The 19,062-nt window shown below is 51.1% G+C and overlaps 1 long non-coding RNA gene across 2 annotated transcripts in view; it reads left to right on the top strand.

Annotated features, from left to right (window-relative positions):
• Positions 1-19,062, top strand: part of LOC308610933 — an 86,035-nt gene that overhangs the window by 55,238 nt on the left and 11,735 nt on the right. Inside the window, exon 2 of one of the 2 annotated variants that reach the window (XR_014014709.1) lies at positions 15,168-15,313. This is a non-coding gene — a long non-coding RNA (uncharacterized lncRNA). Of the gene's footprint in view, positions 1-9,023; positions 9,140-15,167; positions 15,314-19,062 lie in introns of those variants that run through there. The other variant, XR_014014710.1, reaches the window with a different exon arrangement.

Raw genomic sequence — 19,062 nt, 5'->3', positions numbered from 1 at the left:
CATAAAAGATCAGAGCATCTCAGTGCTTTAGGAGGAAGGGGCTTCAGAGGTGGGCCAGCACAGGCTGTGACAGAGGCTAAGCGGACTGGGAGGGGAGGCACTTCTGGGAGACAGCGGGGGTCTACTCCCTGCCCCTCATTGTTTGCTCATCTCACTCTAATGAGGGGGTCATTTCCCCTGCTCTGATGATTCGAAGCCTCTGCCGACACCCACAGGACGGTGACTGAGGCCTCCACACTCCTCAGCATGGATCCCAGCTCCCACTCAGATCTGGGGCCACAGACACCTCTCCCACCCCCTGCCGCCCCTGTGAGCAAGCTGTTCTTGTGAAACGTGGTCATAGTTTGTTAGGAGGACCTGTTTCCTATGGGGATACAAACCAGTGTTGATACCAGTACACACACACGTCCAGCCATGGGTGCAAAGGGAAGGGACAGTAGCTCTGGGGTGTCTTTGCAGACCCGGAGGCCCCGGACGCCAGTCCCCACGGCCACAGCCACATGGGTCCTCCTCCCTCAGTTGAACGAGATGCTGCTGCACAGAGATCCCACAAGTTCCACAAAGGGGCCCGACTGTCCTTTCCCTTATACACACCTTTAACGGGGGCCCCATGAATCTCCCCACACCCATTCCCCTTGTTGCCTCCTCATTGGGATGAAGAGGTAGCTGCCTCCACCACTCTCCACATTGCAATAATCCCAGTGGAACTAGAGGATGCTCCCGCTACGATGAGGCAGACAGTCCCGTCCCCATGGCCAAGACTTTTCGTCTCTGGTCAGGCCACCCACACAGGAAACCCTGGATGAGCGGAGGGTCATCCCAGCGCCGTCGTCTGGCCGCATGAGGAAAGCAGAGAGAAGCTCCATAATGACAAGGGCCGTCTCCAGGCTCCATCCTAGAAACTGGTGAGTGTCCAGAGGGCTGAAAAGCACAAGAGCAGCTCTGCCTCCCCAGAAGGTTCAGGGATGCAGAAGACGGTACAGATGCCCCAGAAGGGCCCTAGCCGAGCAGGCGTTAGAGAAGGGGCTGATGAGGGGGTCCCTGGGGAAAGTGAGAGCTGTGCGTTCCCAGGGGCAGCCTGAGGAGTCCTTGTCTATGTGGAGGAAAGGTGTGGCCACCTGTAGACCCAGAGCTCCTGTGACCTCCCTCATCCTTCCTTCCTCTCAGGATCGCTCTCTGTGGAGCAGCTCAACACCAACAAGATGACAGTGGCCTGAGAGCATTTCCCACGAAAACGATCTTTGTTCACAATTTACATACATCACTCCAAAGGTCCTCCTCCCACACCCACCTCCCCAACCTCCCTAACCCCCCCCCCACAATCCCGCTCCCCCTCCCAACCCTGGTGGTCCTGCCCCCCTCCCTTCCCCCCACATCATCCAGGATCAGCACTGGGAGGAGGAGGAGCCCCTAGGCTCCCCAGGGGGCTGCCCTGGGGCCTCGCCCTGGAGGGCCGGCCCAGCTGTTCCCTACTGGCTGCAGTGCTTCTTCCTCCTCTTCCCACGCTTCTTTGTGTCAAACGGGTCACGCTTTCTCTTTCTCAGCTGTGAGGGGCGAGCCAGCCCCAGAGCCAAGGCTGGCCTCCCAGAGACGCCGAGGCCAGCCCCGGGGATGGGCAGCTTCTCAGCAGCGGCTGGGCGTCTACACAGAGCCCGCTTCCTCGACTTGGGAGCGGCTGGTGGAGCTGGGCTGAGGCCTCTTCTCTGAGAGGAGGGGGACTGGGGAACACTCTGGGCCCCCCAATCTCCAGAGGAAGCCAGGGCTGAGACATGTGCAGGACTGAGGGACATCCCGAAAGGCACCAGTATATGCTGAGAGTCTACGATGAAGACGCTTTGGAGCACCTCCTCGTTCTCACTGGACCTGTCCCTGGGCACTCGGGCCTCCCGAAGAGGAGAGGCCTTTCTGAGAACAGACGCATCCCTGGATCTCAGTAGAGGGCCGGTGCGCCTTTGACCCTGGGGAGGGGAGAGCCGTACGGGCCGGAATATAGAGAACTCCTGACGTCCTCCAGAGGGAACAAAGACTTTGGGCCTGCACAGGGCAGTGTCTGTTTGGATGAGCCTATGAAGAGCCTGAGAATCAATCTCTGGTGGGCAGGCTTCATCACTGACCCCTAGATGGGGGTCTTGGTCGTGCCTCTGGGCACCTTGGCCGGCGTCGGACTCAGAAGGACTTGAGGCCATTCCGGTGCACTGTGACTCGGGGCTGCCCGCACACTGTCGTCCTCTTTCAAGGCCAGGAGTCGTTTCTGCACCAGCTGGTAGGAGGGAGGAGGACAGTGACGGCTCCACACACACGTGTGAGAGGAGGAGCACTGGGCAGTGGGACAATGGCCCTGGGGGGGAGGAGGGGACGGGCGACCCCAGGACTCGAATCCAAATACAGACACTGTGGCAGTCCGGCCATCCTCCTGCAACTGATTCCGAGCTTTGTGACCTTCCCTCCCCTCCCGGCTCCCCATCCTCTCCTTCCTTTCACCCTGCACTGCACCCACCCCAGAACGGGCCCTTCCCCATGCCAGGAGTCCCAGGCAGGGGAGGGATGGACAGCGCTATGTGGCCCTCCTGTTCTGGGGCCCTACCTCTCCCCTGTTCACTGGGGTCCCTCTGTGCCCTGGTCTTCCTGAGTGTCCCTTGTGTCCCCTGTTCTACCGGGGATCCCTCCCTCCTCTGGCTCCCCTGGGTCATCTGGGTTCCCCTGTCCCCTGGATCACCTGGGGTCCCCCTCCCGTGGGGTCCCCTGGCTCCCTGAGTGTCCCTCTCCCTCCCCTGTCTCACTTCTTCGGGGGTGAGCCCTTCCTCCTGCTCCAGCTCCTTCTCTAGGGCCAAGAGATCCAGCTGTGGGTCTGGGGAAAGCAAATCTGCCAGGAATCCAGGGTGAATGACTGCCTCCACCTAGAACAGAAAGAAGAGGCTGTGAGCATCCTTGGCCAGGAGTGGCCTGTGAGACAAGAAGGCCAGGAGGGAAAGTGAAAAGCAGAGACCCACCCCACTCTCCTCCACAAGGCGGGGATGGTCAGCGCGCACACACACACACACACGCAAACATGCACATACACAGTCACACACAAAAGAGCACATATACAGAGGCACAAACACAGACACAAAGGCATACACACAGATAGACACAAACATGTACACACAAACATCTGCGTAAACCTCCCCTAACACCAGGCTCAGGAACAAGGAGCTGAGCTTAAGTCCCAACGGCCTGAGCAGAACCCAGATCTTGGGTGCTGAGAGTTCCATGCCCTGGCATCTTGCAGACCCCAGTCTCCAGGCCTAGCCTACTTTGGTGACAAAGTCCTCCTGGGAACACAGCTTGTCGATATAGCTTAAGAGATCCGGGTCCGAGTAGGTGCCGTCCTCTTCCTGCTGCAGCTCATTTCCGTCCTCTCCCCATTCTGCATCTGAGTCGCCTGTGGCTGAGTGGACGGGCCCCACCAGCGCCTCCATGATGTCCATATACTCCCTCACAGCCTCAGGTGGAATGTCCTCGGGTGCCTTGGGCTCCGGGGGTCGCTGGGACCCGTGTGGCTTCGGGCGGGAGGGCTGGGCCCTGGGGCCAGACATCCTGGGAGCACAGGCTGCGGCAGAGCAGGAGGAAGGGAAGGAAGGTGAGGGGCTCCCGGTCTACCTCCTGACCACTGAGCGCACGCTGGTGAGGGCACTGTTGGGGGACATTGATGTGGGTGTGGGGGGGTCAGGACCACCTGGAGCTTCATGCACAGTTGGAGGGGGGAGGTAAGGGGGCATCTAAGAGAGTCACATATAAGGAAGTGGGGAACCTCCAATTTTCCAGGGGTGTCCCCATCAAGCCCACTTCTTAGGCAGACTTTGTGTGCAGTCCTTTGACAGGGAGGCGTGAGAGAAGTTACAAGATTGACCAAGTCAATACCCCGTAGTAACAAAGGGCATCTGAGACCCCACCCCCCACCCCCCGCCTCGGTGGCTGTTTTGCTTGAAAGACCAATGCCCCTGTCTTGAAGGAAAATGATCCACATGGGAAGAGTGGCCAACCCTGGGCCCCTGTTACCTGTGCGTTCAACTCCAGTGGGAACCTGGGTGGCCGGCTGAAGGCCCACTTTCGGGGCTGGGGGCCCCCGAGGATCCAGCTTCGGTGGGGCTGGAGGAGGCAGGCCCTGCGCGCACTGCATCCACCGCAACTGCTGGATCTGCATCTCCTCCTCTGCCTCAAATTGCATGAACCTGGGGTGTGACGGAGGCACAGGCCATCCTGAGAAAATGGCCTGGGTTCTGGAGCCCAACAAAGGCAGCCAAGAATGAGGGATTGGGAGAGGATGTGCCTTGGGGCTGTCAAGGCCCTGTGAGGTGCTGTCCACAGCAGAGAGCTGCTCCTGGAACTGATACAAGATCTGGGACCCTTCCTGCCTCACCAGCACTGGAGAGCATTCAACAGCATAGAGCCAGGTCGCTGCATTGAACCAGGTCAACGGGACACGTGGCTGACCCAGGGGGCACCCTCCCCATGCCCCCCATCCAGAGCCACATGAAGGGCTGACAGCCAGAGGCTGGAACAGGCATGTGTTCACCACAGGGGTCCTTGCCCAAATCCAGGACCCTGGGTTGGGACTGAGAGTTCTGGAACGTAGACCTGGAGACAGGGCTCAGAAGAGGCTGGACGATGTGGATGCTGAGCTTAGAGGACAGGCCTTCCTTTCCTCTGAGAGGTGCTTGTTTGTTTGGTTTTGTTTCTTAAACCAAGGGGATTACCGTGGAGCAAACACTGGAAGGGCCAGAGACCCTTGCGCTGATGACAGCTGGCTTCCCCAGCCTCTTGAGGGATGCCAGGGTACCCACTCAGGCCACTTTTCGTGAGGAGAGGGGGTCCCAAATCTATGTCAGTGGCCGCCAGCCAGCCACCACTAAGGAAGCAGCAGGCTGGCGGGTGGAGCTCTTTCCCCAGCCCAGCCCATATGGCCGGAGTTGGACCCCTACTGGACTCACAGCTTCACCCTGCCCCGTCCTGAGACCTTCATGTGAGGGCAAGGGTAGGTCAAACTCAGGGGAGGGCAGAGCTCGTGGTGGAGGAAGGACAGAAGACCCAAACTCTCAAGGTGAGGGAGGGGTTTCTGGAGGACTGTAGGGCCTCTGGGCTGCGGGCCCCCCGTTCCGAGCGACAGCCCTTCTCCTTTGTCCTCTCTGATGAGCACCCCCATGGCCAGACCCTGCCCTCACCCACTCGCCTCACCCTCCACGCAGCCCCTGGGCCCAGGACGCTGACTCACTTTTGCGCCATCTCGTAGTAGATCATCCGGTCAGAGTTGCTAATGTGCTGCCATTCCTGCACGGCCCTGCACAGTCCCTCCTCCAGTGTCATGGTGGGCTTCAGGCGGGCCAGGGATCGAAGCGCTGGGCTGTAAGCACTCGGGGACAGTCTCTGTGCCCAGCCCAGCCCCCACCTGCCTGACCCCACCCACCAATGTGGACCACACATCACTCAACACAGCATGACTGAGCAACAGGAGAGTGAGAGGCAGGTGTCTGGGAGAGCAGAGACAAGCCTTCCCGGCTACGGCTGTCACCGCCTCACACTCACTCGAGGATGACCATCCACTCCCAGGCTAGAGCTGGGACACTGTGCCTTGGGGAGCTCTTTTCCTCTTCAAGGCTGCCTTTTCATAATAAAAATCACCATCATCAATGAGGCGTGGCATGTGCCAGGCAATCTGCTCACACTTCATAGATTAGCCCAAGGAGTCTTCTGCACGGTCCTCTGAAGGTGAAGTGTGATTGTCCCTTTTTACGAGGGACCGCAGGTTTAGGATGGAAATGCCTGCCAGGCTCACAACTCTAGTGGGAGAGAGCCCATGCCCTTAGGAGAGCTCTACCATCACCCTGTTCCTAGTGGAATTCTCCACATCAACAAAGTCGAGGCGTGCATGAAGCGCTCTCCTGGGCCCCGCGCTCCTCCCCCTTCTCCGAAGTGACCTCCCCCGGCCACGTACACTCAAGTGCTGTATGAAAGGAGACGTCAGCACAGGAGAGTGTGGCATCCACTCCTTGGCTCCTCAACTTACACCACGACCCTCTCTGACTGCAAGTCTTCAGGCCGTATTACCAGGAGAATCATGGAAGAGCAAGCTGGCTAGACTCACAGGGGGGTGGGGTCAGTTGAGATAAGGCACATTTCAGTCATGATGTCATGGACTAGCAGGCTCGCCCGTATGACTGACAGTGTGCCTTCTCGTGGCGTGGACATCGCCTTCACACCTTGCTTCCAGTATCCCTAGAAACCTAACCTGCGAGTCCATCCCCAGTTCCTCTTTATCTAAGAGCTCCGATAAGCTCATGACGCCCTGAGCGTTCACTCACATGAGAAAGCAGGAAAGAGCTTCTGCATCAGGACTCTGGGGAAGGTGTCTCCGGGCCAGTGGCTTGAGGCGCTGCCACCGTCGGAAGTTACTGTACACGCTCTGGTGGTTAGAGCAGTCCTCCTGCGAGGCATAGGGCTGGTTGGTGTCCAGGCTGCCCTCCCTGGAAGTGCCACGTGGCCATGGCCCAGAGTTCACTGGGCGAATGTTAGGGGCCATCTGGGCAGCTGGTGGTGGAGCTTGAGGAGGATAGCCTGGGGTCCAGCCTCCCTTGCCAGCCTGAGTAACTCCAACAGCTGGAGCAGTCACAATGGTCTCCATCGCAGGGGTTGCTAAGAATATGGGTGCAGGACATGCAGCACTCCCGCTGAGGGCCCCTGGAGCGCTCCAGTTGAGGGGGCCCTGAGGAACGATAAAGGTCTGAGTCTGGGGGGCCTGCACTGGCCTCCCTTGTGACCTGACTTGTACAGTGAAGTTGCAAGCCCCAGGGGCACTGGGGCCACAGCCACCATTAGCCACCAAAGGCATCCTGGGGAAAGCTGGCAGCCGCAGGCTGCTGCCAGGAGGGAATGCGGGGGTGATGAGAGGTGGCAGGTGCTGCTCCCAGGGTGGCCAGTGCTGGGCGCCAGGAATGGGTGGAGGAAAGGACACTGCCATGAAAGTAGACAAGGAGGCACCGGGGTTCATGGTGACATCCGTTCCCAGCACTGCAGATGCTGTTGAGGCAAAGGAAAGGAGTGAATGGAGGAGGAGAATGGGCAAGTGGGACTGAGGCTTTCTGCGGCATCAGAGTGTAAATCTCCACAGATGAGAGACTCTTGGACAAGGGAAACTGCAGCGTGCAAATGTCTTCAAGTGATTTTCATGCCCTGACCTCCAGTTGAGAATTATTCCACTGGTGACCCCACGCCCATCCACCAAGCTCCCTGACCCCTGCCTGCCGAGAAGAAATTGCCTCAGCAAGCACTCACTTGGAGAGCCTCCCTAAGGCACACCCTGGCACCTAAGCCTCACAGGCTGTCTCCCAAGACCTGGAGCTGTGTGGACATCTGCTCTGTGAGAAATGCCCCTCAGCCGGCGTACTAGCAGGTGGGGCCTTCTGCAAGGTAAGTTCTAGGCCCCCAAAGGCCCTTTGTGGACAGGCACTGTGTAAAATATTAGGGCCCCACCTCCTCCTCAGTCCTCCTTTTCCTGATGCTCAGTATAAATCCCCTCTTTGTTTCCTAGCCTCACAAAACAAAACAAAATGCTGGAAAATATCTCTAATGGAATCCTGATACAAACCCATGACACTGGCCCAGAAAGCACCTGCATCTCCGAACAACCCACAGCAGATACGTAACATGGGCCAGGTCCTGCCACCCCTTCCCCAGTGCCCAGAGTCACTGTCATCAGTCAGGAGTTCTGTTCCTAGGGGCTTGGGGTGGTCTGAGAAGTAGGCGCGTGTCCCTTAGATTCTGTCATTTCACAGCCAGTGATGGCTGCAGAGGATTAAACAAGGGCCAGGGAATTGTCATGTTACATTGGTCGTGGGAGTATAGACTGCCTGTGGTCCTTCCCCTTCCAGCTCCCAATAACGGAGAGACAATCTGAGATGCAGGCATAAGCCAGATGCCATGGCGATCAAGTTGTCTGAAACACATCCCTGTTCAGGAGAACAAGGTACACACCACGGTGCACCTAACTCACCAGAACAGATGTCATAGGACGTTTAATAGTAACACAGAAGATCATCTTCCTGATCCTGGGCTACACTCCTTCCCCCTTTAAAAGAGGAAGCAGGCTTCATAGACATTCCACCCGAAACAACCCCACTCCACATCTGTTCCCTGTCCATGAAGGAGTGACCTGAAATAGGAACAAACTCTTCCTCTCAAGGCAGCCTGAGGGTCCACCATGAGATACTGGACAAGATGAAGTAGGTCTGAAGTACTGCCATTCCACAAAAGGAAGAACAATTCAGAGCAACTCAGGAACCTGAGCCCTCTCTTGGCTGAAGTTACTCGTAATGGTTGCCCATCCCCTGTTGAATCCAAGGCAACAGTTACCTGAACTGACAAGTGAGCTCTGGGCTGGGAGGAGTGGATGAGGTGTGGGCTGCGGCAGTTAGAGTAACCCCCTGCCTAGCTCTCGGAGAGGACACTTCACTGCAGGTGTGGCCACACACAGCCCCATTGAATAGTTTTCTCACCAAGACCATCTCTCCCCACGGCCCCCTGAGATACAGTATGCTCCTGTTCAAACCCCTTTGCAAGATGTGGTGAGGCAAGCTTCAGGTGCCTGAGGAACACAATACAGCTCTAGGCTTTCCTCATGACCCTCCCTGTGTCACCACCAGGACATCACACACATCCTTACACACACGTTTCAAAGTGGCTTGTCTCCCTTCTAGAAAGAATCAGACTGTCTGCTGCCATCCTTTCTCCATAGCCAGGGCAATTCCTCTGGATCCACCTCCAACGACCCCTCCTCCCCAGGGCAGTCTCGGGTTTCTTCAGGCTCCCCAGTCTCCCCAGGTGAAATGTCCTTGTGCGTCCAGTGCTCTCTTCTCCCTCTACTTCAGTCCAACTAGGTGCCCACAGTTAAGTGTAACATGTGAACCTGAAGGATGTGAGGATGGCAGGGTCTCTGAGAACACACCCCCAGCCTATAGGCTTACCTCCTATTGAAGCCATCCTTCAGGCTTGGGCACGGACTACTGCTGCCTGGTAGCCTCAATGAGAAAAGTCAAGACCAGGAGCCAGAGAGCGACCTGCTTCAGCAAACGCTCGGGATCCAAGTCAACGAGGGACACGTTTGAAAGTAAACAGGAAAATGCGGGCTGAACCGTTCTGCGGTGGGGGAGGGGCAGAGGGCACGTGGGTGGGGTGGCGTGCGCTGGGGGGACATTCCACGAGGGCTCTGGCAGGTAGGCAAGAACCGGAAGTTCCTTCCACCTCCCACAGTGGCAACACAATTGGCGTGTGCCTCTTTAGGCAGTTTATAAACTGTTGTTTTGATTCACGGCACCGAGGTTGAGCATGACAGTCCCTTCCTTTCACGTCTTTATCCATCAACCTAGGTTGTTTTTTTTTTTTTTTTTTTTGCGGTACGCGGGCCTCTCACTGTTGTGTCCTCTCCCGTTGCGGAGCACAGGCTCCGGGCGCGCAGGCTCAGCGGCCATGGCTCACGGTCCCAGCTGCTCCGCGGCATGGGGGATCTTCCCAGACCGGGGCACGAACCCGTGTCCCCTGCATCGGCAGGCGGACTCTCAACCACTGCGCCACCAGGGAAGCCCTGGAGCTTTTATAATGAAGGAAAACTTATATGATTTGCAACCAATAACTTCATACTAGAGGAATGGTGAGGCAAAATATTGTACCCAGGCACTCGAGAAAGGCAGGCTTCCTTGTTGCTTCCTCCCTTTGTTCAGTCATTCAACCAATTATTTACAAGATTCTCACTCATAATTCTGATACAGTATTTGAAGGACTCTTCTCAAGGCCACTGATACAAAAATTGCACTGTGCAAAAATTAGCCAGTCCCAATACTGCAATCACTTTTGTAATACTTCAAAATCCTACACCCCACAGACAGAGATAATCAAATTAGCCCAAATGTAACTTGGGAAGAACAGTCACAGAAGGGAGTATCTAAAAGTCCTTTGGATCATGATCTCTGACTATTCCTGCACAGAAGGTGGGGGCGGGCATTGACTACTGAGAAAAAACATCTCTGGACATGCATCACAAGCCTCAGAAGACAGTTCATCTTCCACTCAATCACGAAACATTAAAGAAACGAAGAGATACCATGTTTGTGTCTTGTGGAGTTTTCAAGTCTGCACTTGGAGGCGCTTAGTGCTGTTACATGTGAGGGGTCTTCAGAGGCATCCTGTTGAGTGAGAAATGCTCTAATCTTGCATTTGACCAGAAAGCGGATCTGATGATTGAAGTTTCTTTGGGAAGTATTACAAAGTCAGGTCAGTAAGTTGATGCCGCTACTATTTTTGTTGTTGTTGTTTTATTGTCAACTGAAATTCTGCAAGATATTATAAAAAAGGAGGGAGGGAAAATAAAATTGTTCCCATACTACCTGTTGAAATTGGCCCAGATTGTCAACTCTTTCTCAAAATTATTAAAAAAAAAAAACCCCAAAACCGTACAAAGGAAACACCTGTGAACACGGAGAAAAAATATTCTAGTAGAGTAAATGCGTTGGAAAAACTCTAGGAACGGAGTCAGGAGACAGTATCTTAAGAGTGTTTCCCAGGTCTGAAATTCTTTGCTAGCATTGTTCTTTAACGGAAACTTCAGGTGTGCTAGGAAAAAGGACCTACTGTTTTTTGAAAGGCATTAACAAGAACCAAGGAACGGCAGTCCAAAGGGCATGAAAGTACTTGCCCCAATTTGAGGCTACTGTGCTTACAGCGGAGCTCTCCAGAACTCTTTGTAGCTAAGTGCATGGGTTTCACGAGTGCAATATAAAACTCACGAGTGCACATTTCCCAAGAGCTGGTTTTAAGAAGAGACCGTCACGAAGGTTCCCAGCGAGGAGCGTCGCCAGAGAAGTTCCGCAGCTTGCCCGACCCTCCATTTCTGTCCTCTCCTGCAGAGACCTCCTAGGCCCGCGCACCCCGCGCCTGCACGCCCGCGCACGCCTGTGCACGCCCACTGGGGCGGGTCTCTCGGGCACGGCGGACCGCCGTCCTCCAACAGCTCCCGGCGTCTGCTGGGGCAGTTTGCTCCGGAAGACAGGAGCGCATGCGGGAGCGCGGAGGGTGGGGCCCCAATGGCTGTCCGGCGGGGGAGGGGCCTGTCATGGCGGCCTGTAGAGTCAATTCTAGGAACCCTGAGGTAAGGGGTACGGGGACTTTTCACCCCTCAGGTGTCACCGCTCTGCACTGTTGTTCACCCTGTGGGTTATTTGTGCCCTTGTCCATGTAAGGAGACTCCCCACAATGTGGATTCACGCCCCCATAGAGCTCGATTCCCTTGAGATGTTTACCCCAGGATTATCGGCACCACTGGGGAGCCGGCTGCATGAAGGGTTCAGTGATTGCGGGGCCTACAGTGGGGGCTAAATAGTGTGTGCGAGCTATTAAACAGGTGCCGTTCTAGTCTGCGCGTTGTGAAGAGTACAAAAGCTAGAGGGAAGTTCTTGCGAGTTGAAAACCCTCATCTGGTTCGGAAGGTGTAGCTCAGGTGATTGGAAAATGAGTGAAGATGGAAGGAACACACTCATCGTTTCACTAGTGTCTTCCTTCTTATCATAAAAACATCAGTCAACACTTAGGTTCAAACTGCATTCTTTTGTCGGTGATGCGAGCAACTTTGCTGAATGTGGTAATAAACATGTATTTGTAGTCTGGCGTCAAATCATGATTGATTTGCAAGCATAGATGGGGTCTGTACATACTTAATTGGTTGGTGGGAATCTGATAGGTAGTCAAATGTGTGGGTTGGTTTTGTCCGTGGATATTTGTGTTTGAAGGGAGGTCATGCCTGTGTTTTTGTGAGAGTGTGTAAGAGTGAGCGTTGTATTTGGAGGGTGTTGAGATGTGACGCAGGCATACTCAAGGAGTTGGTGGTTAGGTGTTTGTAATTTGGTGTTTGGGGAATATGTTTACATGTGTTTTTTTCACCCCTGAATTTGGGGATTTGTGTGTGTGTAATGGTGGATTTGGAAGGATTATCTGCATATGCGTAAGGGCAATGTCAGGAAAAGTAGTGGTGTATATTACTTTGGGTGTCCAGTCTGTTAATTTTGTATATTTGGGGAATGTAGGCTGATCATTTGTGTATTCAGGGCATGTTATATGGTTATGGGGTGTTTGTGGGTGTGCATTTTCAGGAGCTGTGTATGTATATTTGGATGTGTAGAGGGCAAGTCTGTGACTATTTTATGGGGCTGGTGGATGTTGAATGTGTAGGTATGTTGTGTTTGTATGATCCTGTATTCTGCAAGATGGCAGAGTTCATTCTGTGTGAGAGGTTGGGAATATGGGGTTATGTATACGCCAGTAGTGTGGTACTGTATGTGTATTTGGAACAAAGGGCGTATAGGGTGACATTATTGTCTATTTGTAGTGTACTGGGTAATCGTGGTTCTATTTGGGACTTGTGGAGAGTTGTGTGTTAAATGAGTTTGTGTGTGTATTCAAGGGGCATGGCCACTTGGAGGAATATTTGCTGAGGCTGTGCATTTGTAATTTTCAGTAGGAGCCTCTTAGGCTTTTGTATTTTGGGAAGTGAGTATATGTGTATCTGATAGAGAGGTGGGGTTCTATGTTTCTACAGGGAAGATGGACAATTGCATTTGTATGTATTAGAAATATGTGATACGGGTATTTGTTAGTACTTGCATATGTGTGAGCTGGCTCCTGATAGCTAGGGATAATTTGATATATGGAAGTTGTTTCATAAATGGTTTGCTGGAGATATTTCCATGTATCTTACTTGTGTATTCTAATCCGTGTGCGTGTCCATCATCAGGTGCATGCATTATCAGAGTTTGTTCATAAGGTATGGAGTTGTTAGGAGTATTCAAAGTGTATTTCTTTGGAGAACGCTAGGGTGTTTATACATGTGTTTGGTAGGAGTAAGAGGTGGTCTGTCTATATGTTCAGGGTGAGGGTAGAAATGTATATATACACACACACACACATATACAGTTTGTATGTTGGAGTAGTGGTGGGGAGCTTGTATTCTGGAGAGGTAGCATAATGTATAGTGTTTGGGAGGGGATCCATATGTTCAGGGGTTAGGAATATTTGCATGTGTGTGTCCATAGGTGTGTGAGAATTGTGTATGTATATTAGTAAGACTGCAGAGGTTGTCAGTGTTTTTCTGTTTTGAGTGTGTCTGAGCATTTGGGGTGTATACTCATGAGTAGTTTGTGGATGTGTGTATTTGTGATTTGTGAGTGTAGCAGGAGGCTTCGAGTCCTCTATGTGTCTATTTCAAAATGTAATGCCTGAAGAATTTAGTGGTGTTGCTTGTATGTGTGTTCTCAGTATTAGTGAGGTGGACTTATATGGACAGTTGACCCTTGAACAACATGGGTTTGAGCCACACGGGTCCACTTATAGTGGATTTCTTTTTCAGTAACTACTACAGGACTACTACAGGATCCATGGATGCAGAGCCACTGCATGGAGGGTTGGCGCCCTAACCCCCAAGCTGTTCAAGGGTCAGCTGTATTTGATAAGTATAGATTATTTGTGTCTGTGTGTGTTTTTGAGCTCCTGGGGCTTCTGGGGTATGTATTCTGTGGGATGTGGGAGTTTAGTTTGTGTGTTTGGAAACCAGTAGGCTGTGTGGGTTCTGTGTGTGTGCAGGAGTCCTGCAGTCTATGTATTTTAGGGCCGTGGGATTGCATATGGGTCTTTTTTTGGGTTGCACATGAGACAGTTGTGTACTTGGTGACCCTGTGTGCTTAGGTACTCAGTGTGTACATCTGGATGGCATATTGGTTGCACATGTTTGTTTTCAGGCCCATGTTGTGTGTGTATATATAGTTGTGAGAGTGGAATGTGAATATTCAGGGTGAGTAAGGTTTCATCTGTAAAAATTTAGGTAGTAAGAGGTGGTCTGTTTGTGTATTTATTCAGGGTGAGGGTGTGTGTTCAGGAGATATATACATATATATATATGTACAAACACAAATGTGTATGTGGTGTCCTTTTGGTTATATATCTGTGGTGGGAGTTGAGAGTTCTCCTTGGGGTGTAAGTGGATTCTGTGCACATATTCACAGGAAAAGTTATGGGATGTGCTGGAACTGGTTCATACTGTCTTGGGAGAGTCAATGGTGCATATCTCTTCCCAGCTGTGTGTTTAGTGATGTCAGGTGGGTAGCTTGAAATTGGTCCTGCTGGGAATATTTATACCATGTAGATACCATAAGTGAAGTCTTTCCCGCCTTTCTCGGAGAGCTTTTTATCAAGCACTTAGCAGCGTACCACTGATGTGCGTGTTTGGATTGTGTATGTATGAAGCAAGAATATTTGGGCATCGGTGGGTACGTATGGGACCCTCATGTGAATTGTGAGTGGGGCATCTGGGGCTATGGGCCCTTGTATATGTGCATTGACCCTGGTAATTGTGAATCATTGCATTGCTCCTATCAGGTTGGTCTGTTCTTTAGGGCCAGAGAATCCCCACAAATGTTGTTGATTCCCAGTAGAAATCATGCAGATGGATACAGGGGTGTCTGTACCTTAGGCAGGTGGACACTTCTTCAGCATTTGTGTGGTCCTAGCATCTGGGTCCCTAGAAGGGGGCGCCTGGCGGACAGATGGCCATGCAGAGCAGAACCTTCACAGGTGTGTTGTTGGCATGACAGGCAGCAATCAGAAAGTCATGGGGCTTCCTGGATAGGAGGTCAGATGACCAAGGGCTCTCCCAGGAAAACCCCCTGAGAATCAGTTGGACAGCTACAGGCGTTCCTGGCTCTTCTGTGGCACAGCGGACGTGCAAGGACACCCTCCACATGGGGTCCAGAGCCATGTGTCCCTGAGCCCAACTTCCCCAGGGTGGTGGGAACTGTTGCATATCAGGCTGGTCAACTGTATCACTAGGTCTCAACCAACCTGTCTCATGGAAACCTAAGTCCTCACGGATAGGCAGGACCTCTAGGGATCACTGAGCTGACAAGGGCAGAGGTAGGGAGGCTTTGTCACTGAGGGAGAGTTGGGGACTGAGACCTGGAGAGCCTGGGGAGTCCCACTCTGAGGAGATGTGGCTCTGATGTTCCCAAACCCTTTAGACATGTTCTCTGTTCTTTTCTGAAGGCTCAAGATGCTTCTAGCAGTGGGAAGCTTATCTCAGTTTCATGTTTCTCTGATAGGATGAACTGACCCTTTTATTCACTCTTCCACATCGAGCTGCAAACCCATCAGAGGGAACCATGTGATCGTTGTAGCCACCAGCTGACCCCACAGCCACCTTGTGCCTGCCTTGGACCCACCCAAGCATTTCTGAGCCTTCTTTATGGTGAGTCTTGTGGCCTTTTCTCCCTCATTGTGACTCCTCCTGCCAATAAAACATGCTGTGAATGTTAACAAAAGGAAACCTGCACTAGAATTGGAGTCTGGAAGGCCCGTAGAGGGAGCTCTCATGCCGTGCCACTCATCATCAATTACCCCAACAGGAAGAGGTCATTTACTGACCCCAAAGAGGAAGTGCAACCACTTTACTACCCCAGCTGGAGGAGGGAAGACTTCCTTCCTGGCCAGCAACAAGAAATAGAAAATAGAAATAGCTAATAGAAAATTCCGCAGTTTAGCCAATGAGACGCCGTTGTCACCTGAAGTTTTACTTTCCTCCAGTGAACTTCCATTTTTTCCCTTGATGATGACTTTCTTTCCTTGTCCCACCCTCCTTACTATACAAGTCTTCTGGGACTTCCCTGGTGGTCCAGCAGCCAAGACTCCGCGCTTCCAATGCACGGGGCATGGGTTCGATCCCTGGTCGGGGAACTAAGATTTCCACATGCCATGTGGCATGGCCAAAAAAAAAGAAAGCCTTCCATGTTGTGTAACCCGTTGGAGTATCTCCCTTTCTATCAGATGAGATGCTGCCTGATTCATGAATCGTTTAATAAGGCCAATTTATTCAAAATTCAAAGTAAATCTTCCAATTTACTCAGTTAAATTTTGTTTTTTAATACATTGGGGGCATGCAGAGGTGGCCACTAACAGTTTAATATGTATCCGTCCAGAAATGTTCTGTATAAAAATATGTATGTGCACTTTTCTAAAATCCACTCTTATGATTGCTACTGCTAACAAGATGATTTTATGATTAAATGCTTATCTTTTTAAAAAGAAAAAGGTAAATATATTGGTGGCAGTGATGGGATCTGAAGCAAATTTCTGATAAGATTTGGGACAAGGAGGAACAGGTGTGGTGCCCACAACTCCTTTGAGTTCACTGTCTTTCTTGCCATTCCTGAAGGTTGTTGGTAAGCTCCTCTTGGTTTGAGCTCCATTCTCTTTGCGTTTGTGCTCCCAATCTAACTGGCTTTCCTTTACAGGGCAGGTCAGTTTGGCTGGTAGAGGATTCTCCTTGAGGCCAAACCCCTAGCCTTTCAGATGGAAATTCCCAGGACACAGTAACATCTCTTGGTTATTGCCAGTATATTTTTTGAGTGGTAAACCATAGCCCCTAATTTTGTTCCCTGGATTCCACACTGGGCACTGCTGACAGTGTAGTCTGCACTTGCCCATCTGTTTGGAATCAGCCCCCAGTTTCCATGCTTGGAGCTGTTGGTGGTGGCTATAGTTCTCCATTTTGTTTGGAATCAGTTTGCAGTCCCCCTTCCTTGGGATTTGCCGTTTGGATCTTTTTCCTCAGTCCAAGGATCCCTGGGAATCGGTGGTGGTGCATACCAGGCCTTCTTTTGTCCAGGACATAGTAACATCTCTTTGTTACTGCTGATATATTAAGGCGCAGGTTTTTTGTGTGTTCTTTTGGGTTGACAAAGGCTAGCTAAGGAAATGAGATCCTTTATCGCCCAAGAGTTGAGAATGCCAGCTTCTGGCACACCTGCTTATTTTATATTTAAGAACTATGGTCCTGGAGGTTGTAGATATTTAGAAAGATGGAAAAATTATACTAATATTGATCTAGAATTACAGTGGTCATTGTGGGGCATGTTCCAGTGAGACAAGATTGTACATTTAAGGAAAACACTAGAGAGCAAGGGTTCACAGATTGCACAGGGAGAATGAGATGCCTGCTTTACTTGGTATGTAAAAGTTTACAGACGGTTTCAAGATTCCAAAATAGCTTCGTTTAGAGACTTAGAACAAAAAGCTAATGAAACATTAAAGAGACAAAAGGTACCTGAGACAAAAGACCGTAGGACGGATGTGACTGCAGACGTACCTCCTACTGTCCCCCCCTTTCCGTTGTCACCCGAGGACTCTTGTGTTACTCATTTCCTGTCTGAAATACTTCTCTATTCCAAAGAGAATATTTAACAATTGCCATTTAAAGTAAAACTACCTGAGGTTGCAGGTGAGCCCCCTCAGGTGTCCTTTACCCCTTGGTCAAAGACTGAACTGAGAGCTGTAGTCAAAGAATTCTCTAAACCTTGGAGGAACCCCCAACATTTTTTAAAGAACTTAGAGTCACTGTCAGGGCGTATGTCCCCAAACTGCTAGATCTTTATCCACTTGTACACATGTTGGTAGGACTGGGGGAAGCCCCAGAATGGATGTGGGAAGCAAAATGACATAATCCCTAGGATGATATTCAAGATCCTCAACCTAAAAAGGCTTGCAGAATAACAACTAACCTTTTATAAGCTATTCCTAAAATCTTCCCTGCTCACACTTGGTCTATTATTAATTGGCCTAATGATTGCTCTATTATTCACTCATACAAACAAAAGAGGGGTGAATCTGTGGAAGACTTTAGAGCCAGTTTGGAAGCTCTCTTTTTACAGCAGTTGGTGTTCCAAGGAATAAAAAGGCCACTCAGCCTGCTTTAACTGCCCTCTTTGTAAGTGGATTATCTTCTGAGATGAGTGGATTGATAAAAGGGCAGAAAAGAGGGTGGGAGGCTATAGGCCTGACTGAACTCGTGACTATAGCTGAACATTTTGAAAGGACCTTGGAGCAAGATCACAAACAGAAATCCACCAAGCTCATAGCCTTACAGTTACAACAGCTCTAAGGCAAGGAACACAAAATGACACCTGGGCCTCCCCCATTACAACCTCCTAGGGGTCCATGATCAATTTGATGACCCAAAGTTGATGTTTCATTTGTAATCAGTGAGGACACTGGAAAAAGAGGTGTCCTCAAAAGTCCTATGCAAACTCTTCACAAATGCTCTCGTATCTGTCTCAAAGGGATGGCCCCCCGTGACCCTCTCCCCTAGTTGGCAGAACTCCAGAGGTTCTCTGGTAAACTATTAGCAGCAATGACCTTAAACAGCCCAGAGGAAAATATAATGAAAAACGGCCAAATTTTAGTTGATACTGGAGCTATGCTTTCTACTTGAAACCCCACTCTCATATTTTACTTTGAAATCTACATTAAACTCTAACCCTAACTGTAAACATAATTACCTAACCCTTTAACACCCTACCCCTAGCCCTAACCAGAGCTGTGCTTTCTACTCTAAATCCCACCCTCAAAGAACAACAGGTCCCTCTGAGTAAAGAGGATGTTTCCATAGTGGGAGTACCTAATACAGTTCAGAGAGAATTTTTATCTCAACCAAGATTCCTTTCTGCTATGCAGTATAGCCCCAGTTCATCTATTCAGTAGAGATCTCTTTTCTAACTTCAAAGGGCCAGTACATTTTGCCTCCAGTGGAGATCTCACCTTAAAATTTCCTGATCAACGTGAACCTGATCAGTTATGTTCCTTACAATCTGTCCTGGACCTAAAAGCGGAAGTTCAACAAAAGTTCCCTAATTGGATGGAGATGCCTGCAAATTTGGGGGCTACTTCTGACAGGATGCCTGCAAATTTGGGGGCTACTTCTGACAGTGTTAACATCAGAAGAATAAAAAAATGCAAACCTATAAAGATTCAGATAGATGTAGCTAAACCTCTCCCTAGGTTTCCTCAACAGCTATTAAAGCCTGCGGTCATACAAGGTCCCATAGCTATTGTAGAAGACCTAATTGCCCAGGAGGTAATCATTCGTGTACTCGTCCCTGCAGCATGCCAATCTTGCCTGGTTGGAAACCTGGCAGGATGGCGATTTGTCCAGGACTTGGGAGC

Source organism: Mesoplodon bidens, assembly GCF_964165515.1.
Source record: "Mesoplodon bidens genome assembly, contig: HAP1_SCAFFOLD_96, whole genome shotgun sequence".
Lineage (NCBI taxonomy): Eukaryota > Metazoa > Chordata > Mammalia > Artiodactyla > Ziphiidae > Mesoplodon > Mesoplodon bidens.
Note: the sequence above shows the minus strand (reverse complement) of the source record. Positions and strands in the feature narration are given on the sequence as shown.